At 43.2% G+C, this 22,621-nt stretch overlaps 1 long non-coding RNA gene across 2 annotated transcripts in view; it reads left to right on the forward strand.

Annotated features, from left to right (window-relative positions):
* Nucleotides 1-22,621, forward strand: part of LOC309378221 — a 33,083-nt gene that overhangs the window by 7,571 nt on the left and 2,891 nt on the right. For both annotated transcript variants that reach the window (XR_014171880.1, XR_014171881.1), the window contains exons 2-3: nucleotides 17,885-18,013; nucleotides 22,546-22,596. This is a non-coding gene — a long non-coding RNA (uncharacterized lncRNA). The remainder of the gene's footprint in view (nucleotides 1-17,884; nucleotides 18,014-22,545; nucleotides 22,597-22,621) is intronic.

The raw sequence follows: 22,621 nt of genomic DNA on the forward strand, positions 1-22,621 counted from the left end.
ATTCTGGGCAAATCCTAGTCACCACAGTTATAATGGGGTGGGGTGGGTGGTGGCTTAGCAACTTCTCAGTTATACTTTTGGGGGAGAGGGCATATTGGTGTCTAACTATGGGGACAGAAAATATTCTTGACCCTAAAGAATTATAGGGAGGGGGGCCCTATTAGTTCTTCTGTGTTTTTCTTAGTTCTTCTGTGTTTTCCCTTAGTTCCTCTGTGCTTTTCTTTATAAATTTCCCCAATTTCAACTTTCTATTGCTATTTTTCTTTCCCCCTCTCCTTTCCTGTTCTCTTTTGGTTGTAAAAAGGTTTTGGGGCGCAGAGGAGGAGTCATGCACAGGTAGCTTCCATAGTGGGGGGGGGGGGAGAGCTGAGAATATATCCTGGTTCTGGGGAACACCTGCAGAGAATGGAATTCTTAGAGCAGCAGCTCTTTTGAATAATAAAAGTTGCACGTTCACTAAAGTGTGTTCCACACTTCGGGCTCTTGTGGCATCACTTTTTAAAGTTTTCAGCTGTAAATACTATGATTTCCTTTCCCCAATCCTTAAACAATGATGTGTGATGGCTCCACCTAGTGGCAGCAACTACAGAATAGCTTCCCATATCACTTGAGCCATTCTTGCCATGATGATGCTCTTAATTGCTCTTTAAGCAGTCTCATTTAAGGGATGTTTCACATTGCACAATTTACTTTATATAAATCAGCCTCCATTTAGAATAAAAACCCAGCTCACTCAAAATAATTCAGGCGTGATCAAATGTTTTGTGGCTTGGTTTGGTTTTTTACCAGGAGACACTGATAAACAGCTGAGATAAATTTATGTACTAACTTTAAATTTATATCCCACCTACCTTCCATCACAGAACCCACATAACAGAAAAGTGATTGGAAGAATGTTGAAAGGCACAGGAATGTGATGGAATTTTGGATGGAGTTAGAGTGAATGACTGTGGAGAATCATAGTTGAAGAGTGGCCAGAGAATGAGAATGAGATGTGAGGTTGTTGGCATCTGTCGAGAGACAATGGAGTGCACCTCTAGGGGTGAAAAATGGCTGCATTTTCAGCACTGAAGTGACCTCCCCAGTGTGCAGTCCTGGGCAGTGTGTCTGGGGGTCCTGGGCTGCCCTGACAACAAGATCCCCTTCTTAGCCCCACTGAAGTGGTAGGAAGGAAATCAGAGCAATATGTTTGGCACCAGCTTGGCTGTAGGGATTGCCTACATCTAACCATCTTAGGGACTCCACTCTGGATTTCTGTTTATTCCTTAGTCTTCTCTCGAAGTTCCCCCACAAGGCAGTGGAAGTTTAGGATCAGAGTGTTCCTTCTCTTAGGTAGGCTACCGTCCCAAATTGACAAGCCCCAGCTGCTCCTCACTTCCCTCTACATCCGCCATAGCATGTCTTCGCTCACTGAGGCTACCCTCACTTGGTTTAACTGGCAAGTTGAAGCCTTTTCCTGGGGTGTGGCCACTGTTGCATGCTGACATCTTCTAGGAGCCACAGGTGAGAGCTGAGTGTAGGAGAGGGAATGAAAACATGGCTAGGGGGCATATCTGGAATTTTGAGAAACTCCTGTGGATTCCAGTCACAAAACAGCAGCTGTTAGGGTGTGGAATTACACAATATGGGTGCTGTGGAGAGCATGGGATAATGGCTGCCACAGTTGAAAGAGCAGAACAAGAGACAGGACCACAAAATGGTGGGGGTATATCCCCCTGCATCAGCTGCCCATCAGTGGGGGACAGCCACCTACATTATTCACTGCCACACTCACTGAGAAAAGATCTTCGTACCCCTCATCTGTTCAGAATAGATGGGAGGCTGGGTGTCCAATTGTGGCATGAAGTGAACAGTGGGCAGGGTATGTGATTAAGAGGCTGAGCTGAACCAGTGCAAACAGGAACTGAGCAGGAAGAGCTAAAAGTCTCCTGTCCATTGAAATTTTAGGGGATGTTTACTGAGACCTTTAGCAGGTGTCACAGGAGCTGCAGGAGGGCACACTGAGGCCCATGCATGTCACATTAGTGAACTCTGCATTAGGATAGTGGAACTCTTTATTTTAGTAATCAATATAAATTGATTACTTGTTCTGAGTGTTACATTCCCTCAACAAATGTATGTTTATGTTTTAACTGTGTTCTGGTATGGGTAGCTTCTAGGGCCAGTATATCTCACCTCCCATGTCTTGTGTGGATGTATTCACGCAAGCATGTAGAGGGAGAGTCCTACTGCTCTCTGGAGCTCAGTAGGTGGCGGCAGCAATACATTGAGAAGTTTTTCCCTTAGTGGCGCGGTTTCTGTCTCTTTGCCAGATCTGAAAGGCCTTCCTTTTCTTGTCAATAATGAATTCAGTCTCACTGTCATTCTCATCAAACCAGTCCTGGTGTTTCTTTTAGGGGTGAGCAGAGGGGATCCTAAATACGACTGCTCAGTCATGGATACAGCTGCTGAGCTGCTGAGCTGCTCAACTGCCTCATTCCTTGAGTCAGAACAACTGACTCTGTATCCACCGCCCATGTGCCGGTTAATGACTAGGGGCTTCCAGATTTCATGGTCCTGCCCCCATTACCATTTGCCGATCGCTGTGAGACTTTTGGGGGTTTGGGATGGGTTTTTGGAAGATGCCTGTGCGTGAATTTGTTTTATGTGTGTAGATCAGTACACACTGACCAATGCAGAGTCTTCGCAGAAAGGCTCTCTTCCAATGGCATGAGTATCACAACAACCAGTAGATTTTTATCTGCTGCAGCCTTCATTCACCTTCACAACCATTGTAACATGCCACTTGTTATCTTCCTCCTGTTCTGCCATTGAGGACTTCTTAGATCATTCCTTCTCTAGCTCCTCCCCTTTGACCTTACCACCTTGGGTGACCCTGCTGGGAGTCGGAGACTCCCAACGGCTTTGCTCACAAGGGTCATAGGAATGTACAAGCCCACCCACAATGATGAGGTGCTGATCCAGCGAGTGAGATCCTGATAACAAGGAGTGCCTGGCACAATATTATTGAAATAGTCTCAATGCTGTAGCATGTGGCACTTTTGAGGGTTAGAAAAATGAAAACAAAAGCAAGAGCCAAATTGGGCTAACCTGATTTTTTAAATCAGGGGAGTTGAATGGGAGGCAGTGGAAATACCATATTTTTCGCCCTATAGGATGCACTTTTCCCCTCCAAAAATGAAGGGGAAATGTGTGTGTGTCCTATGGGGCGAATGCAGGCTTTTGCTGAAGCCTGGAGAGCAAGAGGGGTCGTGTGCACCAACCCCTCTTGCTCTCCAGGCTTCAGGAAGCTATCCGGAAGCCTTGGGAGCCCGCGGGAGTTCCCACCGGGCTCCCAAGGCTTGCGGACAGCAGCCTGCAGCTCGAAACTCGGGGAGCGCAGCGGAGCGTGCCCCGGGCTTTGGGCAGCTCTCCGCAAGTCTTGGGAGCCCGGCGCGACCTCCCGCCAGGCTCCCTAGGCTTGCAGATAGTACCCTGCATCTCGAAGCCTGGGGCGCGCTGAGTAGCGCGCCCCGGGCTTCGGGCAGATATCTGCAAGCCTGGGGAGACCGACGGGAAGTCGCGCCGGTCTCCCCAGGCTTGTGGATAGTGGTCTGTTCTGGGGGCTGGGTTTGGGGGAAGCTCGGGATTCCCCTGCCCCAGCCCCGCGCCTGGAGGGAAAAATAATTTTTTCCCTTTATTTCCCCCCCAAAAAACTAGGTGTGCCCTATGGGGCGAAAAATACGGTGCATTTTACAGGCCACAGTTAACATGGATAGCAGGGAACAGCTCAGGGACTTCCTGTCAGAGGCTGATAATCTCACCTTAACTATTTACAGAGCTCCACATGAGGTAGATGATGCACTGCTAATGACAGAAAAAGTTTCACGTGCCTAAAAATAAATGCCACACGAGGGTGTTACTTGCTTCATTCTTGTCTTTGAATCTGCATGAACAAAACACACAGAGAAACTTTTGGAATGGGGCTACAGGGAAGTATTTCTGAAGTCTGAATATCTTTTCCCTTTCATGCTCTGGCAATTATATCCCTCCAGAAACTATTTCTTCACACATCAGGGAAAGAAATGAATTTAGTTCACAAGGGGGCACAGCCAATTAAGGTAGAACATCTAGGGTAGGTTCACTGTGATTAATTATAATGTGTAAAGACATAAAATTATGCAAGTCCTGCACTCTTGATTTTTATGCTGTGCCATGCTACAATGAAAGACTGGCTAAGATGCTTGAAAATTAATACAGAGCAAAATGAAGTAGTAATGGTGTATCAAAGTGACTTTAAGGGCATATATCACTGATAGTGCATAATATCCACCCTCTATGTGCTCCTCAGCTGTGGGTTGTACCATTGGGCTATAGAAGTAGCTTATTTATTTTCAATTTGAGGACAGGTTCCAACTTTTGTGTCTTCTTTGGGCCTGGCAGCTGTCTGTCATATTTAGAAGTCATTTCCCAATACAGCTTTTGCTTTCCTTATGCTCATATTATAGTAGAGAGAGAAAAAGATCTATATTCCACTGCAATAGGTCTTACAGGAAAAAGCAAGGGGTGAGAAGGTGAAAAATGGCTTTGTCATGTATAATGAGATAAGAATCCAATGTCTTTGTTCAGACCAGGTCTTTCCATGGTTTTAAGTTTGGTGATAAGTTGCAATTCAGCAGCTTCAGAACAAAGACATTGGATTGCAGTCGTTAAGAGTCGTCAACAGGCTCATCACAGCTATCTGCCAATCACCCATTCCCACCACCCTTCTGAGTAATACCCCTCCCCACCTTCTCACTATATAGAAGGGTCTGGAAACTTCTGTTTCAGTGTATCTGAAGAAGTGTGCATGCACACGAAAGCTCATACCAAGAACTAACTTAGTTGGTCTTTAAGGTGCTACTGGAAGGAATTTTTTTTTGTTTTGACTATGGCAGACCAACCTATCTGTAACCTTCACACAGAGTAAGAACATATAGGATTTCATCTAAAGGCCATAAACCAAAGACATTTAGTGTGGGTAATCCCTGCTGAACTAAACTGGTCTTGCTTAAAAGGAGATGGTTGGTGGAGAAGGACAGAGGAAAACAGCCTGCAAATTCCACTAGAGGGCCTAGCAGATACATGTACTTCTAAATTGCCTTTTGCTTCGCCACTGTTTGCTCTTAAATAGCATGGGAGTAGGAAGCAAAGGGAAATAGCTTATTGTAATTCAATATTATTGCTGACCTTTCATATGTTATTGTAAATACTTGGTTTTTTTTAAAAAAATCTTTAGGAAAAAAGGAAAAAAGAACCCAACTGAATGAAATATATAAATTATATATTGAAGCCAATAATGTTTTGCCAGACAAACAGAGCGGCAGGAAGACAAAATAATAATCACAGTCAGAACTGACCCTCTCATCAGACAGAGTGAGACAACCATTTCAGGCATCAGGTGTTGGGGGGCAGAGGTGGCAGCCCCCCCATCCCCAACCACCCTCTATTTCTCCTCAGCCATTTCCTTCTGCAGGGGGACAGGGATCTTTGTCCCACAAGGTCTGCCCTGTGCCCACCTGAACTACTAGCTTGCTGCCCTCGGAAGTAATGGGGGATGCCACCTTGTTGTTGTGCTGAAGTGAAATTCAGCTGTCAGTCATGTCAACTCCTGTACATGGAATTTGGAGGGCACCATCTTGTCCTTCACCCCAGACAAGGAAATGCATCCTTTGGCTTTGCCCACTGTATAATTAAAATAATAATTTTAAAGAGAAGGGAACGAAATTAGCATTAATGAGCAGTCTTTCCAAGAAAAAATAACTCTGGAGAGGGTACTAGGACAGTTCTTTATTATGAAAGATGTGCAGCTTAAAGTTTTCAATTATGTTTGAGGGAACTGAATGGAGAGAAGCTCTGTTTCTGAAGCTGAGTTTGTACTGGAAATGGGATGGACTAGATTCTTTAATTTTGTTGTCAATATATAACTGAACATGCACACCATTCAGCGTAGTTGCAATAATACGGAAGAAATAAATATTGGGAAATGTGACCAGTTCCAGTATAGTTGGTATATAAAACATATCTATGACCATAGCTAAAATAAAGGAAATAAATTGAATAAACTATATATTAAAAAAGATTTCCCATGTATCAAGGTTTAGACTGTAAGCTCCTCGGAACAGGGACATTGTCTTCTTGCACTCTATAAAGCACCATGCATGCAGGTAGTAGAGAAAAGCAGGAATTTATTTCTTACTAAAAGTGTCCAAGCTCTGGGAACAGCTTCTGGAACACTGATAGAACAAACAAGGTTGGACAGAAGGAAGTTGGACTTATTCCACTGTGAAATGGTGTGAACAAGGCAGAAGCACCAGCTTTGGCTAACAATTGGGGGGGGGGCATTGTCATGTCACACACGATGCCATGCGTATCACATGTCTGTGATGTCATACGTGTGTGACAGCACACACGTGATGCATGTCGTGCGTGCATCATTGGGAGGAGACTGAGCACCTAGCCCAGCACCTTGCAGCACCAATGGCCGTGGCTCCTCCTCTCTCACGCTCAGGAGGAGCCTGCCACTGATGCCGTACCACGTCTGGCTTGGTGTTTGGCTGAGCCCCCTGCTAAACAATATTGAGGGGCTGGAAGAAACCTCAGCCCATAGGAGTTGGTGCGTATGCAACAAGGGGATATTTGAAGGTGGGGAGGAGAATGGTAGGCAGGAAGAAGAAGGCTTAACCTTTTTTCTGCCCAGCACTTTACCACTGAAACTGGGTTCCAGATGTTTGCATTATAAAGCGGCTGAGAGGGAGAAGCAAAACCAGTAGTCCATAAATAGTTTTTGCTTGTTTGTTTGTTATATGTAGGTATCTCTTCAGTTTCCAGGATGGCTTACAATTCACAGGTGGGAGCTTGTGGCCCTCGGGATGTTGTTGGACTCCCAATTCCCATCAGTCACAGCCACCATAACCAAAGGTCAGAGATGATGGGAGTTTAAATCCTGCAACATTGGATGGCAGAAGGGCCCTACCTCCACCCCTGCTTTAGCTAAATGGATGGCCAAGGGCATCCTGACTTTATATTCCAGGCAAAGTTGACTAAAGATCTTGATTAGAATTTTAAGTTATGAGAACTAATGTTGAGAGCTGGGAAATCAATAGCTTAAATTGTACCTGATCCCCACAAGTAGGGAGAGTGCTGTTCAGATCATGCCCTGCTTTCCTCCCTGATTGCAGGCTTCCCATAGTCAACTTGCTTGGCCAGTGTGAAAAAAGGATGATGGACCTTTGGTTTGACTTAGCAGGGCTCTTTTTATGATGCTCTTATATACTCAGTTTCAGCTTTCCTATGAAACATATGGGTAATAGCACTACAGGCCTGTTGTAAAGATTATTGAGATAACGTACCTGAAGCAATTAATGCACTCGGTATAAATTATAAGCGTTCTTATTCCTGAGCATACTCCTTTTGCAATGCAATATTGTACATTTTTACTCAGAAATAGCCCCCCCCCCCCGATATTCCAAGGTGAGAGAGAACATAGGATTGCAGCCTCGGAGATCTTTCTTGATTATCCAGTACATTTCACATTAAATGCATAGTTGCATGGAATCTGAACATTTATCATTGCCGAAGTAGTTCTCTTTTAGAGGTAGTGCCTCTTTCTAGCATCAAAACTGCAATTAATCCTCTGTCATTTGGAAAATGAGATTCATTGCTGCTACATGCGCTGTGAATATGGCTGCAGGAGCATTGCAGACATCTAACAGATGGTGCCTGGGAGATCACCTGCAGTGAGCGACACAACTCATCTATGCCAATGACATCTTGTGAATTTTAAAAAACGCACATCCCACCTGTGATACTACAGCACCTTGGACTATACAGCCAGTGCCTTTTTTTAAACAGCTATGATTCCAGCTATTATGTCCTAGGAGTTGCCTCACCACTTCAGGGAACTATGTGAAGTGTGGGTGGGCTCCCATGAGGCAAGAACTTTTATTGAACTATATAACTGGGAAACGGGCAAAGCAAATGCTTATATACATTCCTGAAAGCCTGGGCCACTCCCACTCCCAACGTGATTGGCTGCCTAAACTTCCAAGCTGCAAATCATGACTCAGAGTTCCAGGGCCAATGGCAGAGGCCCAAATCCTGAAATGTTCTGTGATTGGACACCATGTATCAAATACAGGAGCTCAGAATCCTTAGTCCAGACTCAAGCTCAGGCAAATACAGATCACTGAATACATAATACCATGATTCTATGGTTCTGTAGAATTATAGCAGTTGTGGAGGTGGAAGGGACCATGAGGATCATCTAGTCCAATTCCCTGCAATACAGGAATCTTTTGCCCAACATGGGGCTTGAACCCACGAACCTGAGTCAGTTGGTCTTTTCCCCCAATGCTTTTGCTGTCGGTTTGCCCTGTCCCATGCAAAGACACCACTTGGACTCTCATCCAACCTCACTTATAAATATAAAAGATAGAGGACGGGGAGATTTGCAAATACAGTGGTAGCTCGGGTTACAGACGTTTCAGATTACAGGTGCTTCAGGTTACAGACTCTGCTAACCCAGAAATGGTACCTTGGATTAAGAACTTTGCTTCAGGATGAGAACAGAAATCGCATGGCGGCAGAGCAGCGGCAGCGGGAGGCCCCATTAGCTAAAGTGGTACCTCAGGTTAAGAACAGTTTCAGGTTAAGAATGGACCTCCAGAACGAATTAAGTTCTTGACCTGAGGTACCACTGTGGCAGCATGATTCTCTCCTGGAGCAAAGCTGTTTGCTCACTCCAAAGAGTGATATATTATACAACTTAATGATGGTTCAAAATTTTCGGGTTTAACAACATGCATATGATAATGTGTTTTAAAGATTTTATTAATACAAAAATTGGTTCTATACAATAGTAAAACAACAACAACAGGAAGAGTGGGTTTTTCCATGGTTGTACCCTGATTATCAGGCAGCAGTAGTTGAGTATTTGTCATTTTTCCAGTGCTGTTTAAGACCTCAATGTGCTACATTGCCAAGTGGGTTTGTTGCGCAAGAGCACCAAATCAGCTTTAATTGCATGATCTCAAATTGCCAGTATACAATTGAATTCCACCCACAAAATAGTGACAGTCTAGAAGTACCCAACATCTGTGATTTTTTTCCTGATAATCTGGGAAAGAACTTGCAGAAAAGTGATATGTAAAGGCACGGTTGTCTTAAGCATATGCAACGCCGGGGTGCAAAGATCCACCCGGCACCCCCCCCCCAGTTGCCCAGTCCTAGGCACAAAGGAGGGCGGAACCAGCCGGCCGCATCAGCATCTTGCTGGCTCGGTCACCCCCAAACTCACTGTAGCAGAATAGCCCACTGCGGCGCTCCGACTGATGGGTGGGCTCTTCCCCGGACTCAACTCTTGAGCCTCAGACTCTCGGCCTGGTGCCCCTGAGAGCCTGCTGCCTGGGTGCCCCACACCCCTAGTGCCTATGGGTAAGACGGCCGCCTTGTGTAAAGGTGGACTTCCTTTTCTTTAGCTTGTGGAGTTATTTTTTTAAAAGAGGAGAAAACAGGGGAAAGAGTTTGCAGGGGTGGCACTCATTGAAAAACTGGCTTCTTCTTCTTCTTCTTCTTCTTCTTCTCCTCCTCCTCCTCCTTCTTTCAACTTATACACCGCCCTATACCCGAAGGACTCAGGGCGGTTCACAACAAGACCACAACATATAGAATCAAACCAAAAGCAGTAACCCAATAACCCCCACCCCCAAAAACCATATTCTAAAAGCAGAATACTTACATCCTTTCTGATTTTTTAAAATTATTGTTAGCATGCATATTGCTTTCTCTCAGTTGTGGAGAGGCAAGCAGGCTTGTTGGCTGCATCTTTGAAATGAAACAAGTTCAGAACCTTGTTTCTCACCTCAGAAGACAAAGCATCCATTTGCTTAGCTTCGGAGTGTGAAAACACAGGTCAAAATGTCTCATTGTTTAACTGCAAAGTGGTGCACATGTCAATCTTCAGAAGGCAAAAGGCCTAGAAGATCTGCTTCTTTGAAACAGGAAAGGTGGCAACAACGTGGTGGACAAACCTTTCTATAGGACTAATAATATGCAGACACCAAGAGGAGCAATTGCCATTGTGATATTGTTTTCCTTGCTTGTGCTTACATCAGCAAGGCATTGCAATAGGCAAATGACTCATCAGAGAAGTGAGAAATAGGTTGCTAGGCAACCCAGCAGCCTGGATGGGAGGCCGGCTCCTATGTCATGAAACTGACATGTCATGAAACTGACATGCTTGATGGTTCTCTAGATTTTAAAAATACAATAATTTTATGAGGCAGCAAAGGCTGGAAGGATAAGCATCCCTCACAGAGATGGAAGATGTCTGAGGACAGTGGGAGATAGTGTACAAAGGAAGATTTGTGTAGAAGGGATGTGTACTGATTAGAGAACAGAGTGGTTAACTAGAGAAGAAATATGACAGGACAGAAAAAGGGAAGCAATGCACAATGGAAAGATGTAAATGAAATTAAAAGATTGGTGAAAATCCTAGGATTAATAGTTTAAAATTGGTAATAAGAAGGCTGTGCATTGTGCTGAGGAACAATCTACTCTGAGTTCACAGGCTGGAAAGAAAATATTAAGAGGAAACATTAACAAGTACTATTCAAACTATAGGAAGTCACTTACTTGTTAGTTTTTAAGTACCTTTGAGTATAGGAGATGTGTTTCTGTGACTGTCCCTCATGATCCCTTCCAACTCTCTTCTTCTTTGGCGATCACTTGTAGCCGAATAAGATTATCTTCTATGAACACGGTCTTAACAGTGAGTCCGTAACTAACTGGAGGCCAATTCTGGATCCACACGTTCTTCCACAGTGGGGACATAGGTTTCCAGATGGGAATTGGTTATGGTGAGAGTTGCCAAATGTACTTTCCTCTTAGCTCATTTCTCCCTTTCGTCCTGAGTTCAAGCGTCTTCATAGTCCATGACACCTTTGATAAAGGCTGTTCCCCAATTGGAGCATTCATAGGCCAGTGTTTCCCAGTTGTCGGTGTTTATGCTACATTTTTTCCAATATGATTCTATGAACAACACACTTCTATATAATACTTATTTACTGACGCTCATCATGAGGGCAGAACAATCACCCAAATGTATTGTTATATCAGCATGGTTTTCATCATGATTCTATAACGCTGGAGGTCTTGGCAGTGATGTTTGTTCTTCTCTTGTGCCAGTCAGTTGTACTGACCAACAGTCTGATTTTATCAGGCAGCTTCCTATGTTCCTAGTTGTTCACCATGGAGAAGCAGAACCCATTGACTAGTGTATCTTGGCAGAGACAAGCAGGAACCTGAGTGTGTCATAACATCGTCCTTAAAATATTTGCATATTTAAATAGAGGAGATAAGTAGACTAGCTGACCCAGAAGTCGATGTTAAGCATCTCCCTCAGCAAAATATTTCTAAAACATGTGAGTACATAGACCATACAATGAGTAACCTTAAAAATGAAGGCACGCCACTCTTTCCTCCATCAGTTTTCTCCTTTCCCTTTGGACGTTTTCTTTATTCCAGCTGCTGCAACAAACTTACACAGATAACTCTATCTGGAAGTTGTCCTACATTTGAGGGTCTTTGGAAGTAAGGTTCTTAAGGCAGACTACAGAAATTACCTTATCCAAAACTCCACACTTCTTTTTTATGCTACAGAGGCAAACCCTTCCAGCTTTGTCAGAATAACACCCTCAAAAGCGATTACTTGATTCAACAGAGTTTATATTTAAATCTCTTTTGGCTGTACTTGCCCAGCCCAGCCATCTGCTCTCTTGTTGCAAGAGTTTAGCACCCTGCTGAGATTTGCCTCCTCAGTGAGGTCAGCAAAGAGTTACTATAGCTTGGCTGGGATGGAGGAGAAAGAAAGCATGCCAGTGGGCAGAGCCAAAAAAACAATGAACGGTAGAGTCAGTGAATGCTCTGAAATTCCTGATTTTAGCATATCCCTGAGCAAATTATTGTTGGCACCGAAAGGTGGCATCAATAATACAGTGGAACCTCTACTTACAACCATAATCTGTTCCGGAGGTCCAGTCATAACTAGAAACGTACATAAGTAGAGGCGCACTTTCCATAGAAAGTAATGGAAAAGTGAATTGATCCGTTCTAGACGATGAAAAACACCCCCTAAAACAGGAATTTAACACGGATTTTACTGTCTAACGAGACCATAGATCCATAAAATGAAGGCAATAATCAATGTACTGTACTATAAAATAAATAAGACAGTATTGTAGATGAAAAAAATAAGCTTTTCCCCCCCTTACGTGCACTGAGGGTGGGTGGGCTTACCTGGCTACAAGCTGGGGATGTGGCAAGGGTCAGTGAAGAGCTGATTCACTTTGGCCAGGTCACTTTTTTTCTTGCCAGGCCAGGTTCTTCTCTGGATTTCCTGAGGTTAGTTCCTCGGCGGGGTTTGGGACTGCAGTGTGCCCTGGTGTGCCTCTTGCAGGCGGCACCTCTTCCACATATTTGAGGGTGGGATGGGGGCCTTCCCCCTGGCAGTGGAGGCCCCAGCGCTGCCCCGCAGCTGGCCGGCTGAGCTCTGGGCTGCTGGCAAGACCTCGGTTCGTATCTAGAGGGAAGTTCATAAGTTGAAGCAGCTACTGAAGGTCGTAACTGGAATCGTACATGAGTAGAGCCATACATAAGTAGAGGTTCCACTGTACTCCATTCTTCTGATAGGTCCAAGCATCTTTCCTTACGGTAGCATAGTTGTTTATTGCGTGGGACACAGGTGAGCAGCTGAGACTCCAGTCTTCTCTCTCTGGCCCTTGGGACTCTTCTCCAGGCTATGCTTCCTCCAGAAGCAATACCTCCTTTCCATAGGCCAAGCCCTTCATTGGCTGTGCTCCACTCCCTCCTCAAACACTTTCAGCTGGCTTGAGTGTGTCCTTAAATTGTCATAACACCTCTTTCTTGCCTGGATGAGAGGCAGCAGTGTGTGTGAGAGTGTAAGTGTGACTGTAGAAACCTCTAATTTTTGCATGGTTGGAATGCAAACTGCTGGGTGAAAGGAAAAAGTCACCTCACCCGCTTTTTGTCTCTGGGCCTGCTCATCTCTTTCACGTGGATCCTGGAAAGCCACCCATGAGGGAATGTGGACCTCAAGCTGAAAAAGGTTCCACAGCCCTTGTGCAGATTCTAGATGTCTTCCATCAAGACAGTGCTTTTGTTTTTGGGATATTGCATGGTCCTGCCACTAACTGCACATTTGTTGCAGGGAAAATGCCATTCCTATACCCACATGTGTTCTTTGTTACGTTTTTTTTATTTTTAAGGAGCACAACCATGCAATGGGCTTGAGTTGCTGCTGGGGGAAATTCCACAGAACCAGAAACAATCTCTTTCAGTTACAACCATTTTGTAATGTGAACTTTGCAGTTTTTGTTGTTGTTTTTTTAAGTAGCATGATTAGCTTTCTCTTTACTCAAAATGACATCTGTGCAAAGAGGACAGCTTCCCTTTTAGTAGGAGAGCTAATTACTCTAATTATGCACATTTAAAGCGCATGACTTCCCCAAAGAATCCTGGGAACTGTAGCATGTTAACGATGGTGGGAATTGTAGCTCAGTGAGGGGGAAACTACAGTTCCCAGCGTTCTTTGAGGGGGCAGTCACGTGCCTTAAATGTGCATTGAATGTGCTTGAAATGGAGGGTATGGATCTCCCCAGTGTTGCAGAGCCTAGGAGCTGATATATTGTCGCTGAAAGTCTTACCTAGAGACAGCTTTGCCTATTAGGGCTCATATATATTTCATTGCATAGCTCTCATATTAGGTTTTGGGAGCACTTTAAGAATGGCTGATCATTTGTTCAACTTTTTCCTTAGGCACATTGTTAGGTTGCGAAGAAAATGTTTGTGTACAGATGTAATATTTATTAGTTCAAAAACCAAAAGAGTGCTGAGAGAAAAATCATAAGGGTGATGGGAGAAGAGATAATAATATGAAAATCTGCCTCCTTGGAATGCACTGGCACTATTTAACAAAAGGGAGACTTTCCAAGAGCAGTTATAACTTCTCTGTCCGCTGTGCAAAAAGAATGTGGCTTATACATCTGGGTGAGGTGACTTTGTTTTTCAATAGTGGGACACTTTGGTTGTGTTACTGGAAACAGGCAGGTTGCTTTTATTGCTTAGTTTATGGAGGAGATCACAGCACATTCCCAAAACTGTGTGTTAAGATAGGTCTTATCCCAAGCATGCTTACTAGGGAGTAAACCGGATGGAGGTTTTCTCAGTACAACTGCTTACTTGAATGTCTAACCTGACCAAAGCTCACTAAACAAACGAAAAGAATCGTACCTGCACATTTTGCCCCATATTTCAGGTTATACAAAGGCTAGAAATGTACATCCAGGATAGCCTGGGTGATTTTCATTTATTTTTGGATTAATAAGTGCTCTATGCAGAAAAGGTCACAAAAAGAAGGTTCAACATCTCCGGGGGGGGGGGGTGGTACCTGTGATAACTCTAAGGTTTCCTTGCAACTGCTGTTCAGCAGGTATACTGTAGCGGTTGGTATACTGAGCTGTGAACTGGGAAGTTCCTATTTTGATTATTGCCTTACTCATCAATTCAGTTGGCAAGCCACTTTCCAATCCACAATATGATTGTACTGGCCCACCATAAAGGGAGGCTGTTAGCATTACTTGAAGTACGTCAAACACTCTAAAGTGCAGTATAAATGTTAAGCGTCGCCACTATCAGCATCTAGTTACCTTGGGTTAATGGTCTGAGGAGAAATTGGATTCAGTGTACATTTAAAGGTGATTCTATCAAATTCTCACTTTACAAAGCAATATGCAAACTGAAGCACAGCTATCATTTGAAATTTGCACCCATCTGAGTTTTGCAATGCAGTTCTCCAACCAAACAATGTTTACAAAAATGCATATGTTAAGGGGAAAGTGTGCATAAAAATGAAGATGTTAGTGCACTAACATTAAAAAATGCTCTTTAGTAGCCGAAATTGCATAGCAAAAATGTATATGCTAGTTTAAACTATGTACAAAATTTGCATACTAGGAGAAATTTACTTTGCTGCAGAATTTTCATGATGATTTCATATATCAGAGTGCTACGAAATGTGAAGGACTGAATTTAAGATTGAAAAATGAGAAATTGAGAGAACCGAAATTGACAGATCCTTCCATCGTTCTCTTGGGTCTGCTGCTGGCCCCAATGTGGTGAAACACTCTTGTCACAAGAGTCTAGGGCCCTGCAGGATTTGACATCTTTCTGCAGGGCCTGCAAGATGGAACTGTTCTGCCTGGCCTTCGGCTTAGACTCATCTGAAGAAGTATGCATGTACACGAAAGCTCTTACCAGTAAGAAACTTAGTTGGTCTCTATATGGGATTTGGTATATAAATTTTCCCTTGGCTTTTTTGCTGGCCCATGTAGGACCAGCGTGCATAGCTGGCTCAGGTGAATATCTGATGTTTCCTCCCTTTATGGTCTTGATTTATGGGCTACTACTAAAATGAGGCTGCATTTTAAGCTGTATTTTAAGCCATATTTTAATTAACTTTGTTTGTTGTTGTTGGTTTTCTCCCCCCCTTATGTTTTATTGTAATTCATATTTGGTGTTAGCCGTGCTGAGCCCGGCCCAGGCCAGGGAGGGTGGGGTATAAATATTTATTTATTTATTTATTTGCCAACAGTGTCGTGAGTGACACTATGTTGCGGGTAATTTAAATGGCAGACTTGCAGCTGCCTATTCCAGACTGGATGTCTGTCACTGCTTGCTGCCACTACTACTAGCAGGTAATTTGCAAGACAGCCACTTCCAGGGTGCATGGGAGACTCCGAGGTGGTTCTAAGTACTTTTAACATACTACCAGCTGCCTGGAAATGTCCAAAACTTCCCAAGCACTATCCAGAAAATAGCTCTGTCATTAGAGCATGAGACTATTGATCTCAGGGTCGTGGGTTTGAGCCCCACCTTGGGCAAAAAGATTCGTGAATAGCAGGACTACATGGCCCTTGGGCTCCCTTCCAACTCTTCAATTCTGTGATTCCATTTTGTACTTCATTCTTGAAGGTATCATGCATACTGATGGGGCTGGCTATCGTTTATCTAATAGTAAAGAAAACGCTTCATGTTCAGCTTGATTTCATTAACTTAGCTGTTGGTCTGGTCTCTGTCAATTTTAAGCAAACTTTGTTCAAGCAATTTAAATGAAATAATTGAAAATCAATTTCACATAGAGATGTGCCATTGTGTGAATCTGGATTCCTCCGGTTGTTTCGCCATGTTTGTTTTAATAATACAACATCTTTTGGGCAAACACCTTAAATAATTGTGTGTGGGGGTTTTCTTTAGGCAAATCAGGAAAACCCTGTCTTCCTCAAACTTTTTGTACTATACTAAACTTGTCAGAACAGTATTCGAAGCCTCCAGCGCTGGTTCAGCTGGTTCCAATGAGTTTATTGTGGCACATTCAGTTGGAGGATCATAGGCTTTTAAATGTGTTTGAGACTACTCTTGGCCCATGATCTGCTTATTTGGCTGCTCCCACAAGACACATAGCTACAAAGCACCTATACTATCCTTCCCCACTCAGCATATGTGCTGGGAATGAGCAGTTGGGCAATGTGACCTCTGGAACACCTAGCAATAGACACTATAGTAGGACGGTGCAGCAAGACAAGCTGCTAGCCTACCAGAACCATCTGCGTGCATTACAAGAAGGGATTAAACCAAGCAGAAAAAGCTGGGAGAAGAAAGAAACAAATCACAGCAGTAGGTGGATTTTCAGCAAGTGAGCTCAGCTAAGGAAATGGGCTTTTAAAAAATACATTCTGAACAAAAGCCCCAGGGGAGCTGGAAGGACCAGTGAATGACCATGGACCATCTCTTCCCCACCCCGCAGATGCCATGACCATTTATGGCTGTCATCAGGTAGAAACTGTTGGTTTGCAGCAGTGAGCAGGCATTTAATATGTCCCCTGATTTCTGGTGTTTCCCCTCCTAAAACTGTCCATTTACAAGGGTGTAAATGGACAAGAGTCATTGCCCCATCTGTGTTTTCTTCTGTTGCATGTTAACACCTTACCATGTGGCGACAGCTGCCATGTGGAGCAATGAAAAGTGGCATTTGCATCAGAGCTGTAATATTTCCACCAGCCCAAAGAATTATTATTAGCCCATTCATTCAGTTCAGACTTGTCAGGCAGTAGAGGCGGGAGTGTACATTTTAGGGTGCTGCCACATGGAACTGAGGAGATGACGTGATAGCTCAATTGAACAATAGTAGCTTGCCTATAGAAGGCTGCTGGGATCCTAAAGAGCTGCTCTCAGATTAATGGCAGTGGGTAGATGGACCAATGCCTGACTCTATATAAGGCAACTTCCTGCAGTTGCGAATTCCTTTTGCCTATTGGTTCATAGCTGTTATCAAACCTTTCCTCATGTGAAGGCCTATTGAGGGCGAAAGTCTCCACCTGCTTGTTTGTAACTAATTATCAGTATCCAGAACTGGCACACCAAACTTTGGGACCTTTCAAAGTCCACTGCTTTTCTCAGTGCAGAACTTTAATTTTCTTTTAGCACAGAGGGCATGTGAATCTGGTCATCCCCTGGCCTTCACTTTATTTATAGCTCCCTTTGCCTTACTCACAGGAAGGCTAAGAATGAAGTACATGACCAGGCCACCAACTGTCTGTGGGTCTCCAGAACGTCCACTAAGGTCATTAAAATGCAAAACATAGCTCAGGCGGCTTCTCTGTAACTTCCATGCTTGCAAATAAAGCTATTATTATAGCCAGAATTTGTTCAGTCACTTTTTACAGGGCATCTTCATGATGTCAGGAGTAATACATCTTTACCCATTCTCCCATTTCTGCTTGTTTTTCAGAGCTCAGGTTTTAAAACAAAACACAGTGGAACAACGGCACAATATTTCCATGTGTGAATGACCCATCACAAAGCTGTGAGCCTGACCATAGGCAGAAGCCATCTTCTGGAGGTGCTCTCACTTTCAAAGGTTAGTCTGATGCAAATGGCGAGAGGGCATTTTTGGTTGTGGCCTATAGAACATCCTCCCCAGAAAAGACCAGCTGGTGCTCATGGCTGTGTATTTGAAGAGCCAGGCAAAAAGACTTTATTTGCTCAGACCTATCCAATATCTCTTGAATTAGTTTGTAATGTTCTGTTGTGTTCTGCTGTTTTAATCATATTTACTGAATGGTTGCAGTGGTTTTAGTGTTTTATTTTGGTTGCCTTCATTATTGTGAACAGCCCTGGTAAAAGTGAAGGAAGGGCAGATTATAAATTTCTGAAAGAATAAATAAGTGCCCAGCTTGCTTTCCTTAATACTTCTCCTGTAGACAAAACTAATCAGCATTTTACCTTGTCTTCCAAATGGCTTTGTGCATAGCTGGGTTATTTCAACCAAAGTAGTCATAACATTTTTTTTTAAACCTTCTTTTAAATAGCTGTCCCTGTATTTTTTATTTAAATAGGCCCATGGAGAACAATTTTAATTTTGTTCAGTATATATTCCCTGGCTACTTTCTGTTATATGTTTTAACCTGAACTGTTTCAAAGATTGTTTTTGGATTGCTGTAAAAATAAGTTGTTTGTTGCTGTAAGTTGTCTACTGGATCTATCGGCAGCAAAAGTGGGTGAAAACAACCGAATGAAAATAATGAATTGATCTGTTTAAGGTAAATGACAAAGAACACACACAACACGGTAGCCGTGTCGGTCTGACTCAGTCAAAATAAATTAAAAATTAAAAATTGTCCAGTAGCACCTTACAGACCAACTAAGTTTGTTCTGGGTATGAGCTTTGTGTGCATTCACACTTCTTCAGATACACTGAAACAGTGGGGTTTTTCTCAGAAGGGTAGTAGGAGATAGGTGATTGACTCAATGGGTATGGTAAACCTGTTGAAGACTGTTAATGACTGCAATTAGTCCTACAGGAAAAATCAAGGGATAGTATGCAAATGACCAAAATGGCAACAGCTGTTCAGCAGTAGAGCAGACTGCCTTGGCAGGTGGGTGGTAGACAGCCATCTACCAGTCAGGGGGTTGGACTATATACCGGTAACTTGTAAGATCCCTCACAATTCATGGTTTCAGTATTATCGCCACTGAATCTTTCTCTCTAGTGCAGGCATAGGCAAACTTGGCCCTCCAGATGTTTTGGGACTACAACTCCCATCACCCCTAGCTAACAGGACCAGTGGCCAGGGATGATGGTAGCTGTAGTCCCAAAACATCTGGAGCAGTGGTTCTCAACCTGTGGGTCCCCAGATGTTGTTGGGCTACAACTCCCATCATCCCTGAGCTCTGGCCTTGCTAGCTAGGGGTGATGGGAGTTGTAGTTCAACAACATCTGGGGACTCACAGGTTGAGAAAGGCTGATCTGGAGGACTGAGTTTGCCTATGCCTGCTCTAGTGTGTTGTACTCAGTTGGGTGAGGCCTCCTGCTTTTCCTGGTGGTCTCCTAGGCTGAGTGCTAATCTATCTGGTTAAAGCTCTAGAATTGGCATTTGCCGGAAGGCAGAACTGGCAACGTAAGGTTAGACTGGTATTTTGGTGGACTCATTACAAAATAGCTTTTTACATCAGTCATGTGCAACCTGTACTCCAGAGAACTCTGAAGTTCCTCAGGAGCTGATCAGGAGTCCCTCAGCAAGATATTAATTAATGGTAGGTAATGTCTCTCTGAAAGTCAGCTTGCCAACATATGCAAGAAGGGAAATCTAACACTATCAGATGAAAGGAAAACTATTTATGAAACACAATTCTCAAGTGACTTTTTTCTGTAGCTGCCATATTTATTTTGCCTGCTTGTGAGACATGCAATCCTTTTCTCCTCCTTTCATGACTAACTTTTAGGTCAATTGTTTTTTTATTTGAATTGGAACGTTTTTATATTCTTGATAGGTGCTGCTTGGATTGCAAATTGTTGGTTAGTCGAAACAAACTTTGTAAACTGATCTAAAGATTATTCCTATGTGTAAATAAATTATATGCGTCTCTTGGGCATCAGATGAATGAGCTATGTGGATCAAATTACAAGCAGGCAAATTTCTTCACTAGCTTTCCCTTGCAATGCAAAATGTACAACATTCCTGAGGTTTTTTGTCTTGTTTTTTTAAAAAAACTTTCATCCATGCAGCAAGAGGCTATTTGAAATGCATATACACTATGTTTTAAGATAGCATAAATACATTTCACTGGCTTCTGAAATGTATATGGTACTAAATAAATAAATAAATAATCCAGAAACCAGGGAGACAAAATATAGAATATTTTGATTACTTTATGCTACATGTACAAGGCATTTGCTTTGACTAATATCTTCCAATTTGGCTAATATTTCTGGATTAGTGATTGTTCTTTTGATTGTTCAGTGGCGTTTAAAGCACTGGATCCCTGGGTTATTTGAAATCCCAGGAAGAAAATTTAGGGAGTAAGGCAGTGACCATGCTTTTCTTGACAGTGAGTCATAGAATTGTAGTGTTGGAAGGGAACTCCAAGGGTCATCTAGTCCAACCCCCTGCAATGCAGGAATCACAGATAAAGAATCACACACAGCCAGCCAGCCATACGTCAACTTCTTGGTTATTGTGTGGAAAATTTCATAAATGTACCTCTTGAAAAGTTTCTCCAAATGTCAATTAGTTTATAATTAGCTGAAAATGTCAAAATGCTTTATGTAATAATGGTCAATTCTCATTGCTTTGAACTGAGCAGACACTAGATATTCCACTCAAGCTTTTTGGGCTACATTTATGAAACTCCCCCATTTAAATGTCATTTTCCTTCAACATTAAGCTGATTATCAGCTGGTGAAACAGCACCAGCCATGTAGTTGCTCGGAATGAGAGAACTAATATCTTTGTTAGAAAAAAAATGGGAAGGAGAAGAAAAGCAGGCCTGTGCAATTAATCACATGTCAATAAATGTTCAATACAAAAATCAAGGCCTGATTTTGTGAACTATTGAGCAGTCTGAACTCCCATTGAACTTGCAGACTGTAAAATTCCATCAAGCTAGATGAATAAAATGAAACTATCTATACCACACACCGTTGGCTAATTTTGCTGTTGCGCTGCTGACTGCTTTAAGATATGTGGTTTTAAAATATATATGTAGCAAGTTCTGCAAATATTTTTATGTCTCAGTCAGATCAGCCTTTCCTAGAGATTTTTGTGTGAAATAAAATTGTGTAAGGAAGAAGCAGAAATAGCAATGACACAGTACTTCTGCACTTTCGAGTAAAAGTATGGAGCACTTCAGCTGTAGTTGGACTACAAATCCCATAATCCCTTACCATTAGCCATGCTGTCTGGGGCTCATGGGAATTGTAGTGCAACAACAGCTGGAGGGCACCATGCTGGCTATCTCTGACAGAAGACTTGATTTATTATAGGAAGACACTTGTTATGAACTCCTTACATTGTGAAGTAACTGTCACTGCTGTTAATATTTGAGCAAGCTTACTTATGTTATTAGGGACGTGGGTGGTGCTGTGGGTTAAACCACAGAGCCTAGGACTTGCCGATCAGAAGGTCGGCGGTTCGAATCCCTGTGACAGGGTGAGCTCCCGTTGCTCAGTCCCTGCTCCTGCCAACCTAGCAGCTCGAAAGTACGTCAAAGTGCAAGTAGATAAATAGGTACCGCTCTGGCGGGAAGGTAAACAGTGTTTCCGTGTGTTGCTCTGGCTCGCCAGAAGCGGCTTAGTCTTGCTGGCTCCCTCGGCCAATAAAGTGAGATGAGCGCTGCAACCCCAGAGTTGGTCACGACTGGACCTAATGGTCAGGGGTCCCTTTACCTTTACCTTATGTTATTGACTTCTTACCACATCAGGTTAAATGCTTCAAAAATGGAAGCCAAGCTGTGAGTTTGTACGAGGCTATGATCAAAAGTGATTCTATGGAACATATTCAAATACATTCCCATCTAGGGACTGCACCTTCTTTCCCCTTCTTAGCCGGCATGGGATGAAGTCTGGTTTGAAAGCTCCACCACATCTTTCTCTCTCTAAATGGGAAGCAGCCCTCTACGGAGTCAGACCATTGGTTCAGCTAGTAGTTCTCCAGGGCTTCAGACAGCACTCTCTTCCAGTTCTACCTGGAGATGCTGGGGATTGAAACTATGACCTTCTGCATACAAACCTGCCAATCAGGCGCTTCCCTAAGGTGTAAAGCTTATGCAAGGAAGCAGCTCTGGGAAAAGAACAGGGACAAACCAGTTGCAATAAAAAGCAATGCTGTTGCTGCATGGCATCAGCCTGATCGGTCACCCCATATAAATTGGGGTGCCTATAAACAAGCAATTACCTGTGTGTGTTTTGAGAAGGGTACAGGCTCAGTGAAGGATAGTATCATGGGCCTTCTCTTTAAGTCTGAATTGGGTCTTACAAAGTGTGTGTTTTGCAAGCAAAAGATCCTAGCTTCATTCCCTGGTTTCACCAGGCAGGAAAGACTCATGCTAGATGGACAGATGATCTGCATTGGTATAAAGCTGTTTCTTGTTTATTCTATGTTTTTTGTACAGGAGCAACGTCACCACCTTTTTGCGTCCCTCAAACTGAGTCAACCAAATCAGGTAAGAGAGAAACTCCTAAAAATTA

This window comes from Podarcis melisellensis, assembly GCF_964234715.1.
Source record: "Podarcis melisellensis genome assembly, chromosome: 9".
NCBI lineage: Eukaryota > Metazoa > Chordata > Lepidosauria > Squamata > Lacertidae > Podarcis > Podarcis melisellensis.